This window comes from Microcebus murinus, chromosome 2 (genome assembly GCF_040939455.1).
Source record: "Microcebus murinus isolate Inina chromosome 2, M.murinus_Inina_mat1.0, whole genome shotgun sequence".
NCBI lineage: Eukaryota > Metazoa > Chordata > Mammalia > Primates > Cheirogaleidae > Microcebus > Microcebus murinus.
In genome coordinates, this window is record NC_134105.1 from 82,143,379 (window position 1) to 82,160,366 (window position 16,988).

Consider the following 16,988-nt stretch of genomic DNA (forward strand, 5'->3'; position numbering starts at 1 on the left):
AAGGACTCACTTTCAGTTTTCTGCATGTGCATATCCAGTTTTCCCAGCACTATATTGAAGAGACTCTCCTTTACTCATGTGTATTCTTGGTAATTTTGTCGAAGGTTAGTTAACTGAATAAGTGTGAGTTTATTTCTGAGATCTTTATTCCGTTCCATTAGTCTATGTGTCTTTTTTTTTTATGCCTATACCATTATGCTTTGATGAGTATAGCTTTATAGTACATATTGAACTTGGGTAATGTGATGCCTCCAGTTTGTTCTTCCTGTTCAATATTGCTTTGATTAAGGTTTTTTTGTGATTCCATATGAATTTTAGATAGTTTTTTTCTACTTCTGAGAAAAATATCATTGGGTTCTATATAGATTCTATATATAACTCAGAAAAATCAGCAAGAAAAAATCAAAAAACCCATTAAAAAATGGGCAAAGGACATGAACAGAAACTTTTCAAAAGAAGATAGACTAACGACCAACAAACATATGAAAAAATGCGCAACATCTCTAATCATCAGAGAAATGCAAATCAAAATCACAATGAGATATCATTTAACTCCAGTGGGAATCAAAAAGTCCCCAAACCACAAATGTTGGTGTGGATGCAGAGAGACAGGAACACTCATACACTGATCGTTGGACTGCAAACTAGTACAACTTCTATGGAAATTAATATGGAGATACCTCAAAGAATTAAAAGTAGAACTACCATTTGATCCAGCAATCCCACTACTGAGTATCTATCCAAAGGAAAAATGGACAGTCTATAAAAAAGGCATCTGCACTTGACTGTTTATAGCAGCACAATTTATAATTGTAAAGATGTTGAAACATCCCAAGTGCCCATCAACACATGAATGGATTAATAAAATGTCGTATATCTATGCCATGGAGTATTCCTCAGCCATAAAAAATGGTGAACTAATACCCTTTTTAGTATCCTGGATGGAGCTGGAGTCCATTCTTGGAAGTGAATTATCATAAGAATAGAAAAACAAACACCTCATGTATCCACCATTAAATTGGCACTAATCAATCAAAACTTATGCACACATATGGAAGTAACATTCATCGGTGTTGGGCAGGTGAGAGGGAGGAGGAGGAGGTAGGTAAACTCACACCTAATGAGTGTGGTGCATGCTGTCTGGGGGATGAGCACGCTTACAACTTTGACTCGGGTGGTGCAAAGATAATTTATGTAACAAAGCATTTGTGCCCCCATAAAACTCTGAAATTAAAAAAAAGAAGAAAGAAAAACATCATTGGAATTTTGGTAGGGATTGCATGATTCTATAGACTGCTTTGTTAATATGATCATTTGAACAACATTCATTCTTCCAATTCATGACCATGGAATATCTTTCCATTTATTTGTGCCTTCTTCAATTTCATTCAGCCATATCTGATAATTTTCAGTGTATACAGTGTTCAATTGCTTGGGTAAATTTATTCCTAAGTGTTTTATTCTTTGAGAAGCCATTGTAAATGAGATTTTTTAAAAGATGGTTTATAAAAATGCAACATTCTTTTATCATTTTATTCTTACGACTGGGCAATTTTAAGTGACCTGTTTTTGTGCTTGCTGATTTTTTCTTCTATTTGATCAAGTCTGTTGTTGATGCTCTCTGTAAAATTGTTGAGTTTAGTCATTGTGTTCTTCAGCTCCAGAATTTGTTTCTTTTTCTGGTTTCTACCTAGTTGTTGAACTCATTTTTTCATTATTGTTTTCCTGATTTTGTTTTGTTGCCTATATGGGTTCTCCTGTAGCTCAATAAACTTCTTTCAGATGATTATTTTGAATTATTTGTCAGCCAGTTTGTAGATCTCTAATTCTTTAGGATAAGTCACTGGTGCTTCATTTTGTTCCTATGGTGGTGTTTCCTTATTATTTGTAATCCTCGTGGCCTTGCTTTGATGTCTGTGCATTTGAAGAACTAGGTACCTCTTCCCACCTATACAGACTGGCTTTGTCAGAGAAAGCCCTTCACCAGTTAACCCATCTAGAGATACTGTGTGGGCCATCTGGTGGAGTCCACTAATGGGCTTGTTGCTGGTGTCCTCAGATGGGCTGGCTTCCATTTTAGTTCAGTGAGAGGGCAGGTCTAGCACCTGAGTCCACAGAAACCAGCTTGGAGCCTGGATTTTCAGTGCTGGCCTGAAGCATAAATCTGCAGGTGTAGGTCTGGAGCTTGGGTCTGTGTGGATAAACCTGGTGCCTGAGTCTGTGGTCTGAGCCTAAATCGTAAGTTCACAGGGGCCAGCCTGGTGATGGAATGTTTCTGGATCCTGAGTCTGCAGAGGCTAGCCTGGATTCTGGAGTTGTAGTGACTGCCTTGGTGCTGGGGCAGGCCTGGACACTGGGGCCATGAGTGATAGCCTGGTGCTGGGGTAGGCTTGGAGCCTGGGGCCATAGGGGCCATCCTGGTGCCAGGTTTAACTGGGGTGGTCCTGGTGCTGGGTTCCATGGCTAAGTTGAGTACTTACTTCACTCTCCTTTTCCTATGTGGAGGGTTATCTCTTTTTGCACTGTGCTGCCCAAGCTTAGGGGAGGGGTGATGTGGGTAATGTGAAACTGTCCTTCCTACATGCTTCAATTCATTGTTCCTTGTTTTTGTGCTCCACCCAGGTGCTGTAATCTCTTGCCTGGATGTCCCAGTTTGTGTGAAGGTATATTCATGTATATACAGCTATCCAAATTGAGATATTTGTACAATGGGATGAGTGCTAGAAAATCCTATTCTGCCATTTTGATGATGCTCTCTCTGCCTACTAGTTTTCTTTCATTTTTTTAATGAAGGGGTAGGGGTTTGTGAGGGAGGTACTCAGTTGCCTTGTTTTTGTTGTTGTTGGAGACAGAGTGTCACTAGATTGCCCTGGATAGAGTGCAGTAATGTCATTGTAGTTCACTGGCTCACTGCAGCTCCAACTCCTGGGCTGTAAGCTGTCTTTCTGTCTCAGCCTCCCAGTAAACTGTGACTATAGGTGCATGCCGCAATGCCTTGCTGAATTTTGATTTGTTTTTTGTTATAGTTTTTTTCCTTTTTCCTTTTGGTAGGGACACAGTCTCACTCTTGCTCAGGCTGGTCTTGAACTCCTGAGCTCCACCAATCCTCTTGTCTCAGCCACTCAGAGCTCTAGGGTTACAGGCATGAGCCACTGTGCCCTGCCTATTCCTACTAGTTTTAAAACTTGAACTTTCTTAGGTCTTGGGGACCTAAGAAAGAGGCAAAGAAAAAAATGTAACAAGTGTGAATGTGTTAACAATTTTTAAATATGAAAAACAACTGAATAAATGAGGCAATTTGTTAGAATGGAAAATTATGACATTGGTTGAAAATAATTAGCAAATATTTTCAAAATTTATTGCAAACTTTTTTTTTTTATAAAAGATTGAAATCTAAGAGTGATATTTTGGGGAAATATTATTTTTATACCTGAGACTATAGACAGAATGAATCATGGGATATATTGGTTCTGCCTCAAAAATGAGGTTTGTCATATTGAAAGATCCTGTAGTTCAGCTCTTGTAATAGTATTGAATAGGGCCCTGAAGTAAGGTCTATTAGTTCATGAGAAGTCAGGCATTGCTAAACAATTGGAGACTTTAGAGAATCAGAATTTCAGAGCTGAAACAAACCTTATAGATAATCTAGTCTGGCTTCTTAATTTTATAGTTGAAGAAACTGAAGTTCAGAGAATAAAAAGAATTGTCTAGGGTCACTTAGTGAATTATTAATAGAGTGGGAAGAAAGAATCAGGACTTTAGGTTCTCAGCCTAGTGCCCATTCCTGGTGATATTATATCATGCTGGGTTATATGTCAATAATTCCTTTACTAGAAATTATGTATGAAATTAAGCTGCTGCCATGGCTGGATAGATTTACATTCTTGAGAACGATGAGATACAATTACATTTAACAAGTATTTATTCAGCACATCACTGTGCTTGGCACTCCAAAAATTTGAAATATAGTGGCAGATCCATTCCCTTCTCTAGTAGCATATGAAATTACAAGTAATTCATAAAAGTAAAAATTTTCTAAGGCCTAGGTCATGTTACATTCACTGTGTTCTCAGTAGTTAGCATAGATCCTGGTATATAATAGTCAAAACTGTTCAGTGATTCAACCCGGAGAAATGAAACTCATCTCTAGATCACCCAACCATGAGCAATAAATTAAGTAGCAAATTCTGAGCAACTGCAATAAGAAGAGGAGACATTATAATGTGGCACCCTTGTTTCCAAGCAATGAAAAGAATTTTTTCAGATTGTACCATATTTAACATTTTCCTTCTTATAGTTTTTTAAAAGGAAAAAGATGGTGGCAATGGAAACACTCAACCTTGCCATCTGCACATCATGGCAGAATACTGAAGTAGCAGGCTATAAGATAAGCCATTCCCTAATAAAAAATATCTGAAGTACAAAAGTAGCTATAAAGTATAAATCACTCCTCAGATTTTATCCCAACTTGAGGCAAGGAAGCTGCTTTTATACTCATACACCAGGTAGTCATTGGTGTAGTGCCACAGTAGGACGGGGAAATGTAAACTCTCAGGTATTTCTAGACCTCTGTGTCTGCAGTCAAAGTGTTTCTAATAGCTCAAAGGAAGTCCTCCCAAGAGAGTTACAGTGAGGGAATTTGTAGTGCATGTAAAATTAACACAAAAGTCAGGGAAGGGGCACAGAAAACTGATAAAGCAAATCTGAGCACAGCACTGGCAGTATCTGCTATAGCAGGAGTCAGGAAACATTTTCTGTAAAGGACCAAGCCCTAGTGTCTCTGTCACAACTACTCAACTCTGCCATTGTAGTGCAAAAGCAGCCATAAACGATAAATAAGAGAATGAGCATATCTATATTCGAATAAAACTTTACTGTAGACATTGCAATTTTAATTTTATGTAATTTTCATGTTACAAATTATTATTTTTGCTTTTACTTGTTTTTAACTATTAAAAAATGTGAAAACCATTCTTAGCTCACAGACTATACAAAAATGGGCAATGGTACCAGACTATAGTTTGCTGACCCTTTGCTATAGTACTGTTCAAACTACTTCATGTTTATTAGCTCATTTTCTCCTCATAACGACCTATTGCATAATGTCTACTATTATTCCCACATTACAGATAAGGAAATTGAGGCACAGATTGATTAAATAAGTCATGTTCACTTAGCTAGTAAGTAGCATATCCAGGATTTGAATACACACAGTCTAGGTACTCTGTACTGTTAATTACTATACCATATTGTGCTTAACCTGAACGAAAATAAGCTAACAAAGCAAAAATTCTATTTACAGATGACATAACCAACCTCCCTTTACTAATACTTTTGGAGCTGTGTAGGAAGTGAACCTAAGAAAGAAGAGAATTTCAAAATTTCTGGCTGCAATGGCTAGTTCATGGCATGGCATTAGGTCTTCAGTCAATGATGTGTCTTATTTTCCAGAAGTGATTCATCTAAGAAACAAAAAAGCTTTATTGAAAGTTATACGATTCTCTTATTTGAGGCAGAGAAGTAATGGGGACTATATACCTGGAAAGTACGGAGTCTTGTTGTTGTAGATAGGTTAACTATACAAGCAGCTTTAATTGGGAGTATCCCAGGTTATATATTTTGTCCCAATGCAATTATTAATAGAGGTAATTTTTAATCTCAGAAATGTCTCAGTGTGGATAGTATATTGTACAGCTATTGCTTTCAGGGACCTTGAGAATTGAATCATCTGCATCCATGCATCTTATTATCTACATTAATGTGACTTTACTCTTTCACCGTTTCCAATTTCCAGGAAATTCTTGCCTAGGAAGACAAAAGTTGCAAATAATTCATTGTTTGTTCCAGGAATTTCCTGAAAAATCCATTTAAATGAACACCAAACTATTTAACTCTTCAATGGGTAGCTTCTAATGATTGTTTACTCCTCAAGACTATTTGAACTTGCCTGCAAAGCCATCCCTTTCTATGTATATCCATAATAAACTAACAGATCATAATTCTTACCAAACCTAACCAAGCTAATGAGTTGAAAGACCCATGTTAAAAGAGAATCTTAAACCCCATAAGTATGCCAACTTTGCACTCCCTGCTCTGAGATAAAACTAAGACTCTGTTAATGTAGTGACTTCCCTTACCATGGTACAAATAAACTCAGTCTTTTCTTATCAAAAGTTGCTTACATAGTATTTCAGGGAGTCAGCACTTGACAATATCCTGTTTTTTTATGTTTTTTATACTTTGAATCGTCTCTAGTTGAAGATCATTCAGATGCCAACATGTTCACTGAGTTAAGTGCATTCTTCTAGGCATTATTTTTATTACAGAGAATCTGGGGACTGAAATCTTCTTCTTGGCTCTAATGCAAATGTTTTACCACATCTGAGATTAAGTGTGCCTTCTATTGGTGTGTAAATTATTAATACTTGAAATTAAGCAAATGGTGCTTTTTACAATTGATGATATTCTCTAATGGAGGAATTATTTTATTTGATTAAACTGATTTATGACAAAGGCCAGCATATAGAAGGAACCATAAATGAATGTGCCAGTCTTCATTTGGTTCCTGGGAGGCTAATTTTGAGGACTTGAATCTTTCCCTCACCCTAACCTCTAGCAAGAGATATTCTGGAAGAATTTAAAATGCAATAAATTCACATGTTTTATCAGGAAAAAAAATCTGATAGCTTTGGCTAAATACAAAAAGCCCTTAAAAATCTAATTAAGTCTTAGGTTTTAGAAGAATAACTATGACTTTTCTATTGAAGGCAACCGATGAAGCAGCATTATAGCCTGAACAGAGAAAAATTGGGAGCCTAATTTGGGTCCATTCTGGTCACAAATCTATTTTTATTTTAAAGAAAGCCCGAAAATAACCTGAAATAAACTTATTTTATAAAGTAGCAGTGTGAAAACTTATTGTTCTTTTTGCTGTATTTTTTATTGTGCTTTGGGACTTGGTTTACTCAGCTATAAAATTTTTAATAGAGTATTTCTTTCCTTTGCTTGGGAAACTAACAAGAATATGACACTTTAGGGGTTATTTGATGGAAAGGAGAAAAAAGTCTTTAAAACTTGCTGAAGCAAGCTGTAGCTACTGTACTCTATCTAAATAAAGCTTCTCTTTGCTTTGATTGTCTTCTACAAGGCAAGTAAGTCTCCTTCTACAGATGGACAAAGATTTGATTAAAGACAGACCTTTAAAATCATTCTACTTTACTAAACTCAAATCCTAGCTAATCATATTTGGGATTTGCCTAACACCTCTTCTTCACAGGGATTTAAATATATTTTTGCCGAGGGTTTAAGTTACGATATATAAAGGAATTTGCCTTTTTAACCCATTATGTTCAGTGGTCACCAACCTTTTTGGCACTACAGACCAGTTTAATGGAAGACAATTTTCCACAGAGCAGGGGGTTGTGGGGTGGAAGCTCAGGAGGTAATTAGAGCGATGGAGAGTGGCTGTAAATACAGATGAAGCTTCACTGGCTCACCCACCACTCCCCTACTACTGTGTAGCTCATGGACAGACCAGACTATACTGGTACTGGTCCTCGGCCTGGGGGTTGGGGACCACAGTTTAGAAGACCAAGGATAACCTTTGGAATCCTGGAAAAAGTTAACGTGTGTCCTGGGCTTTGAATTCCTCGGACCTAATTAACCCAGTCATGATAGGCATGGGAGTCAGTACAAAACCCAGATATAATATGTTGACTTGTCATTTTGTTTTCATTCAAATGAGCCATGTTCCTGGAGGTCACAGTTTATAATAAACTTTTTGAAACAAAAGACAAACGTTATTAGCATGTTTACATTTTTAACATTTTTCAAAGAATTTACATTTTCTGCTGCATAATAATGCAAAATTTTTTAAAAGCAATGACTAATTATTTGTGTTCTCTGGATAATTTAGAACTGGGAAACAGAGATTACTGAGTCAGAGAAGATTTCTGATGCTTCTGGAAGTCAGAGTCCAGATTTACATAAAAGATTTTGTATTTAAAAAAATTTTATTGTATGTCTTCTACATTTTCACATCTGGATGATAGGAAATAATGCTCAGTCAGCCAAGTTTTTATTGGCATGTTTCAGAGTAAAACTCAGACAATTTGCATTCATATTTATTGACTATTCCATAATACTCTGTATCTTTAAAATAAATAGCCCTTGGCACTCCATTTCCATCCTTATGCTAAACCTATTGTTTTTCTGTTCTTCCTCTTGGAAAATAGACTATGACTTTCAGGAATTACTTTCCCAGCTTCTAAGGAAACAATTTTTAAGCTTCCTTTACTCTTCATATTCAAAGAATATGAATATTTAACATATTCAACTCAACATATTCAAAGAATCTGCTGATGCTCTTTTAAACTTAATTTCTCACACATAATTCACACTCAATACTCCCCACATTTCTTGGTTTATATTTTGTTGGGGAGGGAAAAACAGTAGAATGAAAAGAACTAGGGTGGTAATTGTTCTGCTATACTAGTGACATTTGGGTTAAGACTTTTTGTTGTAAAAAACATCAAAGCAAATCTCATCTCCTATAGAAAAGTAGGCATGTGAGAGAAAAATGGGAAAAAAAAAAACTGTGGAAGAAATTCACAGTGTTGGAACCAATCAAAAGTGTTTAGTGAGCAACCACTGTGTTCTCAGAACTTTTTGGAGTGTGGGGGACTAGAGAAGGGACTAGAGAAGTTTTAGGCATATTACGTGCTTCTGAGGACTTCCAGGCCCATTTGACTTCACAGTGATTCTTCCTACCATGAGTATATCCATAATGTAAGAGTTACATTTTGATTGGATTTGACTTACGCACTTGATTATCATTCATTGACTGTTTCTTTAGAGATCGCCTCTTTTTTATATGTTTGGATCATTTTTGCTCTCAAATGAAAATATTTAAATTTCAATTGAGTTTCAGTCAAAATCCTTTTGGCTACTAAGAACACTCACCCTTTACATTAGCAGGATAGGGGATTTTTATCATGGGATGCAGATCTTCATGATCCTAAGGAAAGTTCATGTTTTATATTGTAGTAGAATTGGGAACCAGAAAGCCAGAAAGCAAAGTCATTCTTGTAATCTCTCTGGAGCTATGTGGTCTTTCTTACTCTACTTTTGCTAGTGCTCTATTCATCTTTTCTGCTTGCTCAAAATTTACCTGGCTCAACATGGCCTCCAAATTCTTCTCACTACATCATGAATTCTTAGTTTCAGCAACCACTATTAATCGACAAATGTCTCTGTGTATTTTGTTCAAATTATCTTGAGAAGATATGATTGCCTAAGCATAGTTAGTATCTAAAATTCCTTCTGTTCATCCCAGGTCCAATCAGCTTTGGCTGGAAGACAGGTTCATATGATACAATGTGGCTGGTTAGTTCTGCTACTTCCATAGTGGCTAGGGGTTGGAAACAGCTTCTCTTGAAGGGGCTGCTGGTATAGGGGGCATTGAATGATTCAACATGAGTTATGGCTGGGTTAGCCTTTTGAACAAAGCTGAATAGATATATCTGATTTCTACAACATCTGGAGGAACATCCAAGAATAGACATTCAAGTTTATGAGATTTCCTCACTCTTAGAGATATGCCCTTTATTCTGCATTTAATAAATATTTTTGCCAGGCACTGACCCAGGTCCTGGTAATACAATGGTGAAGAAGACAAGGAAGGGCCCTGCTTGTACATGGAGCTTGTACTGGAAGGAGATAGATAATACCAAATAAACAAATTGGTCCATAAAATAATATGAGAAAATGTTAAGTGCAATGAAGATGAGTAAACAGGGTAATGTGATACAGAGTGAAGTTCTCTCTAAGGAAGTGAGCTTTGAGCTAATGTCTAAATGATAAAGGAGCTAGGCACAATTCTAAGTATTTGATGTGCATTAACTCATTTTTCCACATTTAGCATATGAAGTAATTATTAATATTCTTCACAATTAACAAATGAGAGAAAACAAAAGCATGGAGACTTAGAATATGTAACTTGTCCCGGGTTGCATAACTAAGTGATAGAGCCAGTATTCATACCCTAATAGTACCAATATACTACAGAGTCCACACCCATGAATACACCCTATATGGCCTCTGGGTATTTAAACATTATCTAGATAAAAAACAGCTCTGACTCCTAGTATTTTAGGTTCCTACTGTTTTTTTTTTTTTTTTAACTTAGTAACTCTCTACTTACTATTTGATTTTCTATCAGTGTGCAAAGGTATTTCTGTTTTCATCTCTTTCTGGCCATTTAAACACATATTTTAAGTAAAACTTTTAATCTCTTATACACAACAAACTATGATATATAAAAATATAGTAACTTTATCATGTATAAGAAAATATGCAAATGAGCTACTTTTTTATAATACAATTTGTTCATCCTCACTCCACATGTATTAAAATATAGTTTATTTTATTTGTCATTATGAAATATTTCAAGCACATTAAAATGGATATACATAAAGTAAGGATTCAAATCCCTACCACCTAACTTTCCCAAATCTTATCATTTTTATCATATTTGTTTTCAGGTTTTTTTTTTAATGTAGTGAAACATAACAACAACAGATGAAGTCTATCTCTTCCTGATTTAATCTCTTCCCTTTCCCCTGAGAGGTTTACACTATCTTGAACTTAGTATCTACCCTTTCCATGCATTTCTTTCATTTGTTCATTTTACTATAAATATAAGCATGCATAAACAATATACATAATATTCCTTGTGATTGCTGTGGACTGAATGTTTGTGTCTCTTCCAAATCTGTATGCTGAAGCCCTAATCTCCAGTGGGATGATATTTGGAGATGGGGCCTTTGGGAGGTAATCAGATTAAGATGAGGTTATGAGGTAGGGCCCCTTGATGGGGCTAGTGCCCTTATAAAGGGATGAAGAGACCAGAGCTCTCTCCTAGGGCCATGTGAGGACACAGTGAGATGGCAGCTGTCTGCAAGTCCGGAAGTAGTCCCTCACCAGACACTGAATGTGCTGACACCTTGTCTTGAACTTCCCTGTCTCAGCAACTGTGAGAAATAAATGTTTGTTGTTGAAGCCACCTAGTCTATGATATTTGTTATAGCAATCTGGGCTAACACAGTAATGTTTTATCTTTTAATTAAATTTTTATTGTATTTTTAAGTGTAAAATATTGTTAACTATAGGCACAACGTTGTACAGCAGATCTCTAGAACTTATTCATCTTGTATAAAGGAACCTTTATAACTAAGGAACAGTAGTAGTTCCCTATTTCTTCTTCCCCAGCCCTGGCAACAACCATTCTACTCTGTTTCTATGAGTGTGACTAGTTTAGATACCTCATATAATCATGCAATATTTGTTTTTCTGTGACTGGCTTATTTTATTTAATATAATGGCCTCCAGGTTCATTCATGTTGTTGCATGTTGCAGGATTTTTTTCTTTTTAAAGCCAAATGATATTCCATGGTATGTATTCATCACTTTTTGAAATCTATTTATCTGTCGATGGACATTCAGGTTGTGTTCTATATCTCAGGTATTGTGAATATTACTGCAATAAACTTGAGAGTGCAGATGTCTCTTTGAGATCTGCATTTCAACTTTTTTTGATACATACTCAGTAGTGGGATTGATGGTTCATATGACAGTTCTATTTTTAATATTCTGAAGAAGCCCTATGTGACTATACTATTTTACATTACTGGCAATAGTGCACAAGTGTTCCAATTTCTCCATATCTTCATCAAAACTTGTTATCTTTGCTTTTTTGATAACAGCCACCCTAACAGGTGTGAAGTGATATCTCATCATGGTTTTAATTTGAATTTTCCTGATGATTAATGATCTTGAGCATCTTTTCATATACGTGTTGGCCTTTGTTGGAGAAATATCTATTCAAGTCTTTTTCTCATTTTTAAATTGGGTCATTTGTTTTCTTATTCTTGAGTTGTAGTAGGAATGTCTTAAACTTTATAAAAATGTCATATATATGTACTTTCTACAGCTTTATTTATTTATTTTTTTTAGTCAACGTTACACTTCTGAGATTTACCTATGTTGATACATGCAGCTCTGGTTTATTGAATTTAATGTTGTTTAAAATAACAGTTCATTCATTATTCTTTTGCAGCTAGTCAATTTTACAATGAACCATGCTTATACTTGTATCCTTGTGTACAGGTGTGAAGATTTCGTCTAGCTACATAGCTATGAATGGACTTATTTGGTTATAGCATGTGGGCATTTTCACCTTTAACTGATTTTGACAAGTTGTTCTTCAAATACAATTTTACCTCTCTAATCACCAGGGAAATGCAAATCAAAACCACAATGAGATATCACTTAACTCCAACGAGATTGGCTTTTATCAAAAAGTCCCAAAACCACAAATGTTGGCGCAGATGTGGAGAGATAGGAACACTCATACACTGCTGGTGGGGCTGCAAACTACTACAACCTCTGTGGAAAGTAATATGGAGATACCTCAAAGGACTAAAAGTAGCACTACCATTTGATCTAGCAAACCCACTACTGGGTGTTTACCCAAAGGAAAAAAAGACATTCTATAATAAAAATATCTGTACTCGAATGTTCATAGCAGCACAATTTATAATTGCAAAGCTGTGGAAACAATCCAAGTGCCCATCAATAACGTGAGTGGATTAACAAAATGTGGTATATGTATACCAGGGAGTTGTACTCAGCCATAAAAGCCAATGGCAAATTAATACCTTTTGTATTATCCTGGATGGAGCTGGAGCCCATTCTTCTAAGTAAAGTATCATAAGAAGGGAAAAGCAAGCCCCACATGTACTCACTACTAAATTGCTACTAATTGATCAACATTATGTGCACATATGGAAATAACATTCATCAGATATCGGGCAAGTGGGCAGGAGAAGGTGGGGATAGGTAAATTCACACCTAATTTGTGTGCTGCGTACTGTCTGGGGGATGGGCTTGCTTGTAGCTCCGAATCAGGCAATGCAAAGGCAATACATGTTACCAAAGCATTTGTAGCCCCGTAACATTCTGAAATTAAAAAATAAATTAAAAAAAAAGAAAAATCCAAATCTGACTGAATAAAAAAAATATGATTTTACCAATAGTTTATACTTTTTTATTATTAAAAATGCATACTCACTAAGATACCCGGAAACATTGGAAAAGACTAAAAGTCTAAAAAACTAAAAGTCTAAAAAACACTAAAAGTATCTGTATTCTATATGGAACATTTTTTTCTGTGCATTTTATTTATATAATATGCTCACATTGTATATATAATGTTTGAGCTTATTTTTTAAATATATAACTATGTCATTTTGTATTATAAACTTTTATTAATGTAATTTTTAGCAGCTATAAACACTTCATGAGATAAATATGCCACATAAATCATCTTCTCATTGTTGAATATTTTAATTGCTTCTAAATGTTCACCATTTTAAATAACATTCATATATTTTAAATAGTTTTAATAAATGTGTCAATAGTATTTTGAGTTCTATTTTCGTTTTTTTAACAGCTAGTCAAGCATAGTTGTAGGAGAGACAATGTTAAATCAGCTTAACAATAACCCACAATAACCCTCGGATCAACTGAGTTCTATTTTCTTATCTTAGTATTACATCATGTGCATATATCATGTCTGCCAATAGATGCTTCAAGCTACTCCACAAAGTGGAATCACACAGGGGTTCTTTCACCGTCCTAGGCAGAGCGAATTCCATACCCAAACTTAGAATTTACCTAAAAGTTTGAATAATTTGAATCAAATGGTTAAATGTTTTTATAGGCTCTTTCCTCTCTAAATAGTTATCATCCCTACATTTCAATAGTTAGAAATATTTTTGTTTCTGAAAACCTACTACCTATTGAATGGTTGGAAGGAATCAGGAATGGTTAACTGCGTCTGGCTTTCTTCTAGGACTGTAGCCTCCACCGTTTCCAAAGTTAGCATACTGTGGGGACCATGTGTGTAGGTAACAGACACGATTCCTAAACTTTTCCCTGTCCTTTGTCTTTTGTAGTTTTCAACAAGCTGTCATAATAAGGTCACAGTACAGGCTCAGCCTTATGTTAACAACTTTCTGGAGTTGAAATAGAATTCCCCCGAGAGGGCTGCACAGCAGTGTTTGGCATGTGAACAAAAAAATATCAAAAGAAAGAACAGCCCAGTTTTCCTGTGATGGGTATACGTTCTGCGATCAAGACTCTGGAATATTAATTATAAGGTAGAGGGAGGCTGAGTTTGAAAGGATACATAAAACACAAATGTGGATTACTAATGCAGCTGAAACAAATTAATTTCCCCACTGATTCCATTTATTTTATATTAGACCCCAGCTCTCTGTACATGCCTCAAGAAAGACTTTCTTCCTAGGAAATTCTTTGGATAAAATGATGAATAGATTTCAAGTGACAGGACGCAGGTCGGATTGGCAAATTCAGTGAATTTTATGCCCTCGGCTAAAATGGGAAGGTAGAAAGAAAATTGATTGAAGTTGCTAAACCTTGCCAGGAAGAAAAGTCTCTGAGTTGCCACCATAGTTGTGTAGCCCTAAGCTTGTTAACATATAAATGTGTGACACCACCCGAGTTGATAAGGCTGAGGCAACAGGACACAAATGGTATGATGGAGGAAGAACAGGGGTGGTGAATAAATGAAGCACAGAGATGTGTGGTTTTGGGTAAGAAAGAAATTTTGCCTAGGAGGGACATAACATGCATTAGCTCATTAAATCTTAAGCAAATTTTTTTCTTGTTGATTTTTTTGAGTTCTAGATAGAGTCTTGTTATCAGCCCTTTATCGGATGTGTAGAGAGCAAATATTTTCTCCCATTCTGCAGGCTGTCTATTTGCTCTAATGATTGTTTCCTTGGCTGTACTAAAGCTTTTTAATTTGATCAGGTCCCATTTATTTATTTTTGTAGCTGCTGTGATTGCTTTGGGGGTCTTCTTCAAAAATTCTTTGCCTAGGCCAATGTCTGAAAGAGTCTTCCTTATATTTTCTTCTTGGATTCTTATACAAACAAGTTTTTATTAGTTCTTATATGAAAATACACAAAAAAGTGGTAACTTTTCATACCTTTAAAATGTTTACCATGTGCATGTATTTTCTAATCCAACAGTTAGTGATTCAACTGATGAAAAATGCAACTGATAAAAGAGTTATCTGTAAAAAAGTAATTTAACTTCATATTAACTTGATTTATCATTAGAAAACAATTTAACTTACCGGCTTCAGGTTCTTTTGCAAAATTCAGCAAACTGAATCCCTGGATTCTAACTCAAGTGCAATCAGTTAAGTCAATTAAGTTAATCAACAGACCTGAATTGTTTCAGTTAAGGGCTACTCATTGTTCCTACTTTCTCATTTTTTAAGCTGACGGTAAGTATGCTCACCTGTTTTGCAGAATTGCCAGAGAAGTGTCTGATGTGGTTTTTCATTTTTTTTCAGGATATTATGGGGGTACAAACGTTTTAGTTACATGTTATGACTTTGCCACACCCAAACCATGATTTGAGGCATGCTCTTTCTCCCCCTACAATGCGCACTGCATCTATTAGTTGTGAGTTTACCCACCCCAACCCACAAGCCCCCCCAAGAATATTAATACTGTGTGAGCACCTTAATGTTGATCAATCAGTGCCAATTTGATGGCAAGTATATGTGTTGCCTATTCTTCCATTCTTGTGATACTTCACTTCGGAGGATGGGCTCAAGCTCTATCTAGGAAAATATAAGAGGTCCATCAATGATCACCATTGTTTCTTATAATTGAGCAGTATTCCATTGTATACTTATACCATATTTTATTAATCCACTCATGGATTGACAAGCACTTGGGTTGTTTCCACATCCTTGCAATAGTGAATTGTGCTGCCATAAACATTCGAATGCGGATGTCTTTATTATAGAATGACTTTTGTTCCTTTGAGTACATGCCTAATTAGTGCTATTGCTGAATCAAATGGTATTTCTACTTGTAGCTCTTTGAGGTCTCTACAAATTCTTTTCCACAGAGGTTGTACTAATTTGCAGTCCCACCAGCAGTGTAAGAGGGTTCCTATCTCTCCACATCCTCGCCGGCATTTGTTGCTTTGGGATTTTTTGATAAATGCCAATCTCACTGGGGTTAGATGATATCTCATTGTGGTTTTGATTTGCATTTCCCTAATGATTAGAGATGTTGAGCATTTTTTTTACATGTTTGTATAAAAAAAATCTTAGGCAGAATTGGAAATTTAAAAATTAGATTTCTGGGTCCCGTAGGCTCATCCATCATCTTTTATTGGGGGCAGAGCGTACAAGGTCCTCCACGGCCTGACCCTTTTCTGACACTGCAGCCTTATCTCTGATAATCCCCACTTCAAACTGTATCCAGGCTAAATATCAGGTTGAAGATTGCTAAGATCACTTTGTTTATTCTTATAATTTTAGCCTAAGATTTTGGCTAAGTATTACTAAATTTTAAAGACTTTTTCCCACTTCTTCTTTCTGAGATTTCAGCACCTTTCTTTTAAGGAAAGTGCCTATGGTAGCGGCCATTTTATCTGCCCGGTACCCTTCCCTACTCCCCACTTCTGCTATGGCTTTGGATGTTCTGACTCCAATAAAAGGGACATGGCAGAGTCTTCACCAAATTTATTCTAACAGGAACTCAAGAGGAAATATTCTTTTGCCTCTCAGGTCTTTAAGATGAAAAAAATATATAAAAAAAGTCCCTTGCATCAGGTAAAATTAAAGACAATTAGAGACAAGAGAGAGAGAGATAGAATTCTAATGATGCTGAGTTCTCTTCCCAGCTTCTAATATATACAGAATAGCTTTGCTTTCTGCATATTGTTTTCAGATTCTGTGTGTTACTTCAGAATCCTTCTAATACTGTCCCACAATACTTAAATTTTTTATCAAGGAGTTTTTTTAGTTGTACATGTATGTAACTGAGAGTCTTGACTAATACAATTTTCATTTTTGTGCATTCTACAGCACCCTAGAC